We start from the raw sequence: 8,392 nt of genomic DNA, 5'->3' as shown, positions 1-8,392 counted from the left end.
GTACCAGCTCTTTCAGGCCAAGGTGATAGTCACAGATTGCATTACATGGGAAGGGACCCTCAAAGGTCATCTTATCCAACCCCTCTGCACTCAGCAGGAACATCCCCAACTGGAGCAGGCTGCTCAGGGCCACATCAAGTTTGACCTTGAATGTCTCCAGGGATGGGGCCTCCACCACATCTCTGGGCAACCTCTTCCAGTGTCTCTCCAGCCTCATGGTGAAGAACTGCCTCCTACTGTCCAACCTACCTCTCCCCTGCTCCAGTCTCAAACCATTGTCCCTCATCCAGACCCTTCTCAGCAGTCCCTCCCCAGCCTTCCTGTAGGTCTCCTTTAGAGCTCTGTCTCAGTATCTAAGGTCTCCCCAGAGCCGCCTCCTCCAGGCTGAACAGATTTGAGCCTGCCTTTATAGGAGAGGTGTGCCAGCCCTCTGATCATCTTTGGCCTACTCTGGATCTTCTCCCTTCTGTTGGTAAACTCTTAGCAGCTGATTCCCCCCCAACTCAACAAGAAGAGAGAAGTCAGGACTGGATCTGGTACATCAGGTTTGCTTCCTGTGGCAAGGGCTTCTTGCCTCAACTCTGCATCTGTGGGACAGGATCTGGAGTTCCCCTACAAGTTATTTCATCCCCTGTGGGCCATGCAAAGCTTTTAACTCCACCACTTGCCTTCTGCAGCCCCTTGTGCCTGCAAGAGCTGCTTGTGGTGAGTCTCTAGGGATGATTGAAAAAGGTTTTTGGTCACATCTGAGAAGTGTTGCATGACTTGGCCATGGTCTCAGTAGCTGCTATTTCTGGGCAGAAGACCAGCTTTTAATCACAGCTGGTTTATTGCAGGAAACCACAGGAGCTAAAGATCTGAGAACTCCTCTGCCAAAGGGCTGGTCCAGCACTGGTGGGTGTGAGCCTGTGCCCTTCCTGAGGAGCCAGCCAGGGCTGCTGCTGTGCCAGCTGGCCCTGGACACAGTGTTCTCCAGAGCATCTACTGGTATGCAAAGATGGGGTTAGACCAGCCTGAGCCCAGGGGAGGATGTGGTTGCCCCCTCCCTGGAGCTGTTCAAGGCCAGATTGGACAAGGCCTTGAGCAACCTGGTCTCGTGGAAGGTGTCCTTGCCCATTGCAGGGGCCTTGGAAAAAGATGAACTTTAAGGCTCCTTCCCACCCAAACCATTCTGTGAACCTGTGAAGGCTGGGCCAGCACTGAGGCTTCATGAGCAGTGCAGCCTCTATTCCTGTGTCCCCAGCCCAGGGCCCTTCAGGCAAGGAAAGTGTGGCTGTAGAACTGGATGATTCCTGGGGCTCTCCTCCTGTGGTGTCCCTCTGAGCTGGGAAGCTCCTTAGAGCTCCTGGGAGAGCTGAGCTGTTCCTAGTCTGTGCTATCAGCATGGAATCCCAGACTGGCTTGGGTGGGAAGGGACTTCTAAAGCTCATCCAGTCCAACCCCTCTGCAGCCAGCAGGGACATCTGCAACCAGAGCAGGTTGCTCAGGGCTCCAGCCAGCCTGACCTGTGATGGAGCATCTCCCACCTCTCTGGGCAGCCTGGGACAGGCTCTCACCACCCTCAGGATCAAACCTTTCTCCCTTCTCTCCAGTCTGAATCTCCCTCTTCTACTTGGACCCATCACCCCTTGTTCTGTCACAGCAGGCCCTGCTCAAAGGCCTGGCCCCATCTTCTAGACTCACCTGCTTCAGGCAGCACCTTCACACCAAGCTCAGAGTGAGAGGTCCATGGATGGTCACCTTGGAGCCCTTGGCTCATGCAGAACCTGGGGTGGCTGTTGTGTGCTCCTGGGGTCAGAGTGTGCCTTGGACAGGGTTGCACCCACTGGAGAAGCTGAGGCAGTGCTTGAAGAGAAGGAGATCTGATGCTTTCAGGTGCAGGGTGCTGCAGCCCACACTGGGTGGCCTGGGAGGGAGGCACCACTGGGAACAGCCTCCTGGCACACAGCACAGAGTGGCTACCACTGGGGGAGCTTAACTGGCCAAGCTCCCTCCTGCAGGATGTGATTTTTCCACATGGAAAACTGCTTTTGGAGGCTGTGGCTGAGCAGTGATGACCATGGCTGCAAAGGTGGCCCCAGCTCTGCAGCTGGGAGGTGCTGCTGCTGCCATTTCGTCTCCACATCCTGCCCCATGCATTGTTTCACCTTTTTCCTTCCTCTGCTCCCATTTGAGGTGGCTTCCTGCACCGTGGGGTGTGGAGGGCTGGGTGCATCCCCACTGTTTTCCTGCTGCCACTGAGAGCCTGCCCTGTGCAGCAGCCTTTGTGTCAGATGGGCTCCTGGTGAGGCCCCTACCTTGAGCCTGGCTGCTTTGCCTGTCACTGCAACTCCACAGCAGGGGAGAGGAGGACACAGAGACCCTGCAGCTCTGCCCAGGCTCAGCCATGGCATCCTTGCAGGTGGGTGCTTCCCCCACCAACCCTTTCCTGGTGTCTTCCCCAGCACTGACCTTGCAGGTGGGTGCTTCCCCCACCAACCCTTCCCTGGTGTCTTCCCCAGCACTGACCTTGCAGGTGGGTGCTTCCCCCACCAACCCTTCCCTGGTGTCTTCCCCAGCACTGACCTTGCAGGTGGGTGCTTCCCCCACAAACCCTTCCCTGGTGTCTTCCCCAGCACTGACTTTGCAGGTGGGTGCTTCCCACCAACCCTTCCCTGGTGTCTTCTCCAGCACTGACTTTGCAGGTGGGTGCTTCCCACAAACCCTTCCCTGGTGTCTTCTCTAGCAGTGACTTTGCAGGTGGGTGCTTCCCACCAACCCTTCCCTGGTGTCTTCTCCAGCACTGACTTTGCAGGTGGGTGCTGCCCCCACAAACCCTTCCCTGGTGTCTTCTCTAGCAGTGACTTTGCAGGTGGGTGCTTCCCACAAACCCTTCCCTGGTGTCTTCCCCAGCACTGACCTTGCAGGTGGGTGCTGCCCCCACAAACCCTTCCCTGGTGTCTTCCCCAGCACTGACTTTGCAGGTGGGTGCTTCCCCCCCAAACCCTTCCCTGGTGTCTTCCCCAGCACTGACCTTGCAGGTGGGTGCTTCCCCCCCAGACCCTTCCCTGGTGTCTTCCCCAGCACTGACCTTGCAGGTGGGTGCTTCCCCCCCAAACCCTTCCCTGGTGTCTTCCCCAGCACTGACCTTGCAGGTGGGTGCTGCCCCCACAAACCCTTCCCTGGTCTCTTCCCCAGCACTGACCTTGCAGGTGGGTGCTTCCCACCAACCCTTCCCTGGTGTCTTCCCCAGCAGTGAACTGTGTGTGTGGTGGCTGTGGTACTTTGAGCTGTCCCAGGGGCATCATGTGCTCTTCTTAGGGGGCTGTGCCACGGTGGGTCAGGCTGAATGACTCCAGGTCTCTGCTCTGGGTGGTGGCATTGCTCTGCTCTGGCTGCCTGTGTCAACATCAGCACAGGTTGGGGGCTGATCTGTTGGAGAGCAGCTCTGGGGAAAGGGACCTGGCAGTGCTGCTGGACAACAGGATGGCCATGAAGCACTTTGCTGGCTCAAGAAGGCCAATGGCAACCTGGGATGCATCAAGAGGAGTGTGGCCAGCAGGGAGAGTGAGGTTCTTCATCCCCTCTACTCTGCCCTGCTGAGGCCACATCTGGAATCCTGGGTCCAGTCCTGGGCTTCCAGGTTCAAGAAGGGCAGGGACTTGCTGGAGAGGGTACAGCAAAGGGCTGCAAAGATGCTGAGGGGACTGAAACATCTCTGTGAGGAGGAAAGGCTGAGAATTGAGGCTCTTTAGTCTGGAGAAGAGCAGCCTGAGGGGGATCTCATCAGTACTTCAAAGGTAGGTGTCAGGAGGCTGGGACCAGGCTTTTGTCAGTGACAGGGCAAGGGGTAAGAGGCACAAACTGGAACATCAGAAGTTCCATCTAAACATGAGGAGGGTGATGGAGCCCTGGAGCAGGCTGCCCAGAGAGGTGGTGGAGTCTCCCTCTCTGGAGATATTCCAAACCCACTTGGATGCCTTCCTGTGTGATCCTCTCTAGGTGAGCCTGCCTTGGCAGGGGGTTTGGAGTGGCTGATCCCCAGAGGTCCCCTGTGATTCTGTGCCAGCTTGCAGGGGCTCAGCCCCACCACGAGGGAAGGAGCTGGGGGGTGCTGGAGCTGCTGGTATTGCCTCCACGTGGGAGGTAAGGAGCTTACCCCAGGGAGTAAGGAGCTAATTGAGCCCAAGCCCATTAAGTCTCTGTGTGGCCATGCTCTGATGCCATGAGGGGCTTATGCCAGGGCCTCACTCTGCTCACTGCTGCTGATTAGTTACACAGAGGGCAATTAGTGAGGTGAGCAGTGGAGAAATGAAGAGAGCACCTGCAGGGCACCAGTGGCCCTGGCCCATCCCCCTGAAGTGCACACTGGAGCTGTGCTGGGGATCGTGGCACTGCTGCTTCCCTGGGAGTCACTGCATGCAGAGGGCAGTGCTCAACAGCTCAGTGTCCAGATGGAGACTGGTGGCAGGTGGTGTCCCTCAGGGGTCCTCACTGGGACCAGTGCTGTTCAATATCCTCATCAATGATACAGGGAGCAAGACTGAGGGCACCCTCAGTAAGTCTGCAGGTGATTGCAAGGTGAGTGGTGAGGCTGGTAAGCCTGAAGGACAGGATCCAACCAGAGGGACCTGGCCAGGCTGGAGAAGTAGGCTGAGGAGAATCTCATGAGGTTCAATAAGGCCAAGTACAAGCTCCTGCCCCTAGGTCAGGGCAATCCTTGGTATCAGTCCAGGCTGGGGGATGAGGAGATTGAGAGCAGCCCTGCAGAAAAGGACTTGGGGGTGCTGGTGGGTGAGAAGCTGCATATGAGCCAGCCATGGGCACTTGCAGGCCAGAAGGGCAAGGGCAGCCTGGGCTGCATCAAAAGCAGCACAGCCAACAGCTAAGAGGTGATTCTGCCACTTCACTCTGCTCTGGTGAGACCTCACCTGCAGTGCTGTGTCCAGCTCTGGAGCCCCTGACACAAGAGGGACATAGACCTGCTGGAGTGGGTCCAGAGGAGCCACAAAGATGGTCAGAGGGCTGGAGCACCTCTGCTGTGAGGACATGCTGAAGGAGATAGGGCTGCTCAGCCTGGAGAAAAGAAGGCTCCAGGGAGCCCTTAGAGCACCCAGCACAGCCCTGCAGAGCCACTCATCCTTCACAAGAGAGTGAGGAGCAGCCAGGCCTGTGCAGAGCTTGGGGCTCAGACGCTGCTGTCACCTTTAATTTGCACCCAGGGCTTGCCAAGGGCAGGACCAAAGGCTGCTGCCTAATGAGTTGATTCTTCAGAGCAGCCTTTCAGGAGCAGCTCAGTCATCCCAAGAAAGGCTCCTTGCTCCTGGGGCTGCAGAGGGATGGCCAGCTAATGGAGCTGGGCAAAGCAAACTGGTGTGCACCCTCCCTCCTGCTGTCTCCCAGAGATCAAAGCCTGGGTGACAGCACAGGGTGTCATGAGCTGAAAGTGGTGGCTGAGACCAGCTCTCCTTCCCCTCAGGTGCTTCCTCTTAGCCATAAGGGCCAGGTCTGCTACACACAAGCACAGAGTGCTTGGGGCTGGAAGGGACCCCTTAGAGGTCATCTGTACTCAGCAGGGACATCTCCAACCAGGGCAGGTTGTTCAGGGCTTCTTCAAGTTTGACCTTGAATGTCTTCAGGGCTGGGACCTCCACCACACCTCTGGGCAACCTGTTTCAGTGTCTCACCACCCTCATTGTGAAGAACTTCTTCCTAATGGCCAACCTAAATCTCCCCTGCTGCAGTTTCAAACCATTGCTCCTTGTCCTATCCCCACAGGCCCTTATGAACAGTTCCTCCCCAGCCTGCCTGTAGATCCCCTTCAGATACTGAAACACAGCTCTAAGGTCTCCCCAGAGCCTTCTCTTCTGCAGGCTGAACAGCCCCAGCTCTCCCAGCCTGTCCCCATGGGAGAGGTGCTCCAGCCCTTTGATTAGCTTTGTATCTCCCCTGGATCCTCTCCAGCACATCCTCCTTGTTTTGGGGTCCACATCCTCCTTGTTTTGGGGTCCCCAGAGCTGGCCACAGCACTCAGGTGAGGTCTCACCAGAGCAGAGGGGCAGAATCACCTCTCTCCATCTGCTGGCCACGCTGCTGCTGATGCAGCCCAGGCTGCCGTTGGCCTTCTGGGCTGCAAGTGCCCACTGCTGGGACCTCAGATCACTGAGTCCAAGCCCTGCTGCCAGGGTAGGTTCACCTACAGAAGGTCACACAGGAACACATCCAGATGGGCCTTGAAAGCCTCTGGAGAAGGAGACTCCACAGCCTGAGTCCTGTGAAAGCACAGGGCAGGTCCCTGGGGCTCTTGGCTGCCCAGCAGTGCTGCTCCCCTGGCTGTTGATACCTGAGGGACATCAGGACAGAGGAGGGGAGCTGCATGGTGAGGACTGAGCTGTGCTGGTTTCTGAGAGACTTCCACTTTTCCCTGGATTGCTTCAAGTGCTGCTGTGTGATCCCTGGGAGCGAGGAGTGCCAGGGCCACTGCTGGCAGCCCTCACCTGTCCTGACATCGTGCTCCTGCCCCAGCCCAGTGCTGGTATCTCCACCACACCCAAACCAGTGTGACAGGGATGCTGGTCAGGAGCCCTGACCCACGTGAACCTCCAAACCTCGGCTTGAACCTGGCTGCAGGTGAGGGTGAGATCCTCCTCCCCAGGTGGGATAATTACCTGCTGGGGCTTCCTTACCTCTTGGTCCATCACTCTCAGCAATTAGTCCTTGGGAGTGGCTGGGGAGTTTCTCCTGTGGCTTCTTTCTCACAGGAGTTTCTCATCAGAAGCTCTGCCCCATAATTTGCTCTGATGGCTCTCTTTGTCCCAGCTGAGCCTGCACAGCAGCTGTAACCTCACCTGCTCACACCTCAAGAGGAATCAAATGCTGGTCCTGCTCTCAAGATACTACCTGGGTTGGCAGCCCTCTGCTGTGAGGCCATGCTGAGAGAGTTGAGGTTGTTCAGCCTGGGGAAAAGAAGGGTCCAGGGAGACCTCCTGGTGCCCTTTCAGTCCTTAAATGGGGCTGCAGGAGCTGGAGAAGGACTTTTGGCAAAGGCATGCAGCTGTGGTCTGCAGGCATGGAGAGCTGCCAGTGGTGGGCTTGGGCACCTTCTCACCTCTGCTCACCAGTCTCAGCTCCCTGTGTCCCTCTGTGATGTCAGTGGGCAGTGGTGGAGGCTGTGAGGGGAGATGGCAGCAGGTGAAGCTGGGGTGGGAGGTGTTTGAGAGAGGTGACAGAAGGAGAGGAAATGGCCCCAAGATGCACCAGGGGAGATTCAGGTTGAAGTCTTGGAACAATTTCTCCCCTGCAAGAGTGGCCAGGCACTGGGACAGGCTGCCCAGGGAGGTGGTGGAGTCACCATCCCTGGAGGTGTCCAAGAAACCTGTGGCCATGGCACGTTGGGACGTGGTTTAGTGGCCATGGTGGGGTTGGGCTGGCAGTTGCCTGGATGATCTTAGAGGTCTTTTCCAAGCCAAGCAGTTCTATTATTCTATGAAGTTTGGGTCATCAACCTTCAAAGTCTCTCCTCTGGAAGCCTTCCTGTGCCACCTTAACATCTCCCTTCCCTTCCCTTCCCAGCTGGAGCTGGTCAGGGACGCAGGGTCCGTGGTGCCACTGGGTGCTACGGTTGTGCCCCGAGGGGTGTCTGGTATGTTCCTGCTGACCCTGGGTGGAAACAGAGGAGGACATCACACCCCTTGGCATGTTTCTACTTTTAACATGTTGCAGATCATGTCTGTAACCTGCTCTAAGTTTAGGCTGCTCTGAATTCCCAGCAGGAGGAATGAGTGCAGGTGTAAAATTAGATGCTTTATTTATGGGCTGGCGGTTACCAGTGCTCCCCACATCCCTGCCTGGGGATGTTTCTGCTCCACACCAGGCACCCACCTCCCAGGCCAGGATCAGCCAACATCTTCTTATCCAGGAGGGGGTTTATAGGGAAAGGACACCCTTCATGTTGTGTGGGAACTGATCCATGCTAGAATAAAAGAGTACCTTGGAATTAGAGCTTGGACTTGATGATCTCTGAGGCCCAGAGAAGGGCAGCAAAGTTGGTGAGGGGTTTGGAGCACAGCCCTATGAGGAGAGGCTGAGGGAGCTGGGGTTGCTTAGCCTGGAGAAGAGGAGACTCAGGGGAGACCTTATTGCTGTCTGCAACTACCTGAAGGGAGGTTGTAGCCAGGTGGGGGTTGGTCTCTTCTCCCAGGCAAGCAGCACCAGAACAAGAGGACACAGTCTCAAGCTGTGCCAGGGGAAGTTTAGGCTGGAGGTTAGGAAGAAATTCTACACAGAGAGAGTGATTGGCCATTGGAATGTGCTGCCCAGGGAGGTGGTGGAGTCACCATCACTGGAGGTGTTTAGGAGGAGAGTTGATAGGGTGATGATCTTGAAGGTCTCTTCCAACCTGGTCTGGTTTGGT

This window comes from Melanerpes formicivorus, unplaced genomic scaffold, assembly GCF_026170545.1.
Source record: "Melanerpes formicivorus ecotype bairdi unplaced genomic scaffold, bMelFor1.0.p_v2 SCAF_10, whole genome shotgun sequence".
NCBI classification, from domain to species: Eukaryota; Metazoa; Chordata; class Aves; order Piciformes; family Picidae; genus Melanerpes; species Melanerpes formicivorus.
This window is presented reverse-complemented; position numbering follows the sequence as displayed.